The 2,438-nt window shown below is 32.8% G+C and overlaps 1 pseudogene; it reads right to left on the bottom strand.

The window, feature by feature from the left end:
* Positions 1–1,640: 1,640 nt before the first annotated feature.
* Positions 1,641–1,799, bottom strand: LOC122896883 (annotated as a pseudogene).
* Between the last annotated feature and the right edge of the window lie 639 nt (positions 1,800–2,438).

Here is a 2,438-nt window from a genome sequence, read left to right as displayed (position 1 = left end):
TTGGAGATAAATATAGGTTCTAAGCTTTCAAACACTTAGGGCCAAAGGAGAATGTGTCTGCATAGCTATAATTATCCAGTGAAATACAGAAAGCCTCTTTCATTCCCTAAATTTGAACTTGGGAGGGGGAAGATTTGCCTCACAGGTATTTGTATAAGAAGCATCATTCTTGATTGCTGTTGTTATTATGAGCTATTTAACATATATCTGGTTTTTATACTACTTTTCCATGAGAGAGAATTATGTTGAGGGTAATAAATTGAGACTATAAGACTCTTGGGGAATTTGTAAAAGAAAACAAACAAAACTTAAAAACTTAAAAAAAAACTTAAAAAGTATAATTATTGAAATAAAAAAGTTACTAGGTGAATCAAATTGCAGATTAGACATAATTAAAAAGCAAATTAGTGGATTAGAAGATAAAACTGAAGAAATTACACAGAATGCAACACAGAGAAAGAGGAAAATGTTAAGAGAAAGAGTCATAGATTTAAGAGAATCTAAATTATGTGTAAACAGTTCCAGAAGAAGAGAATAAGAATGGGGATAATATTTGAGGGGATAATGACTAACGATTTTCCTGGAGTTAATAAAACTTTCAGATTAAGAAAGAATAGTGAGCAGGATAAATAAAAATAAATCTGTAGCTAAACACATAATAGTAAAACAAAGAAATCTTAAAAGCAAACAGAAAAAGACCTCCAGATCATCTATATACTTAGTCTTAATTTCTACAAATGAAAAATAATTAAACAACAAGCACTGAATTTCAGTAGCTACAATGGAATCCAGAATATCTTCAAAGACTGAAAGCAGAAATCTGTCAACCTAGAATTATATATCCAATTAAATCTTTCAAGATTGGTTGGGGGGGAAAAAAAGAAATACATATAATATTAACGCATTATATTATATTATATATTAGCACATTATATATATAATTATTAATATATATTAAGTCAATATATATTAACACAGCTATATAATCTTTCTTTTGGCTGCCTGGTTTGCCTTTTTCTATCATTTTATTTTATGTATATATATGTGTTAAGGCAGAAACATTACTGAGGATAAAGAGTGCTACCATTCAACTCATCAGGGAAAGATAATGTTTTTAAGTTTGTGTGTACCTAATAATATCGTTTCAAATTATATAAAGTAAAAACTGAAAGAATTACAAAGAGAAACTGACAAACATCTTAGTGGGAACTTAAACATAACTTTTTTCAAAAACTGACAGATCAGGCAGATAAAATCTTGGTAAGAATAGAGAACATTTGAATAGTAAAATTAACAACATTAATTTATATGTCACACGTAGTTCTATAACTCATTTTCAAAGATACATATAACATTTATGGAAATTGACTCTTTCCTAGGCCATAAACCAAATCCCAACAAATTTTTAAAAAAATCAACATTAGGGGAGCCTGGGTGGCTCAGTGGGTTAGGCCTCTGCCTTCGGCTCAGGTCTTGATCCCGGGGTCCTGGAATCGAGCCCCGCATCGGGCTTTCTGATCAGCAGGGAGCCTGCTTCCCTTCCTCTCTCTCTGCCTGCCTCTCTGCCTACTTGTGATCTCTCTCTGTCAAATAAATAAATAAAAATCTTAAAAAAAAAAAAATCAACATTAAAAAAAGAAAAAAATCAGCGTCATGTGGATACTGATTCACACAGACCCTATTTTCTTACCATAGATACGACATTAAAAAAATGAATTGTCCCTCAAAGTATTTTATATATAGAAACTAAGAAAAGCATAATTCTACACTTGATCTTAGCCAAAAGGCTGAGAAGTGATGAGAAAAACATAATTCTAATAACTTATGTCAAAAGGTAAATTATAATGAAAATTAGAAAGTTCTTGGATCTGAACAACAGCACAAGCATTACAGGGTCACATGGGTGGCTCAGTGGGTTAAGCCTCTGCCTTTGGCTCAGGTCATGATCTCAGGGTCCTGGGATCAAGCCCTGCATAGGGCTCTCTGTTCAGCGGGGAGCCTGCTTCCCGCTCTTTCTCTGCCTGCCTCTCTGCCTACTTGTGATTTCTGTCTGTCAAATAAATAAACAAAATCTTTTAAAAAAAATTTCATATTAAAATTTGTGGGATATAAGAAAGATGGTGCTAGAAGCAACTCAAAGCTATATTTGGTTAGAATAGAAAAGAAGAAAGGCTAAAAATTAGTAAGTTAAACATCTAATTTAAATTAGAAAAAAATGAGAAACAAAGAATATAGAAGCAAGGAACTAGTAAAGATAATAAAGAAATTAATGTAGGAGAGAGCTTTGAACTTCTTCCCATGCTAGCCATCATTGTCACTAGTGCTGTTCACCAAATATTTCCACTCCTAGGCTAATGGGATGGCATTTTCCCTGGCTTTGGCGTTATGTGTGGCCATGTGATTTGTTTTGGCTGATGAAATGTGAGTGGAAGGAGGAT

This window comes from Neovison vison, chromosome 1 (genome assembly GCF_020171115.1).
Source record: "Neovison vison isolate M4711 chromosome 1, ASM_NN_V1, whole genome shotgun sequence".
Taxonomy (NCBI): Eukaryota; Metazoa; Chordata; class Mammalia; order Carnivora; family Mustelidae; genus Neogale; species Neogale vison.
The sequence above is the reverse complement of the archived record's forward strand: the minus strand, read 5'-3'. Positions and strand labels throughout refer to the sequence as shown.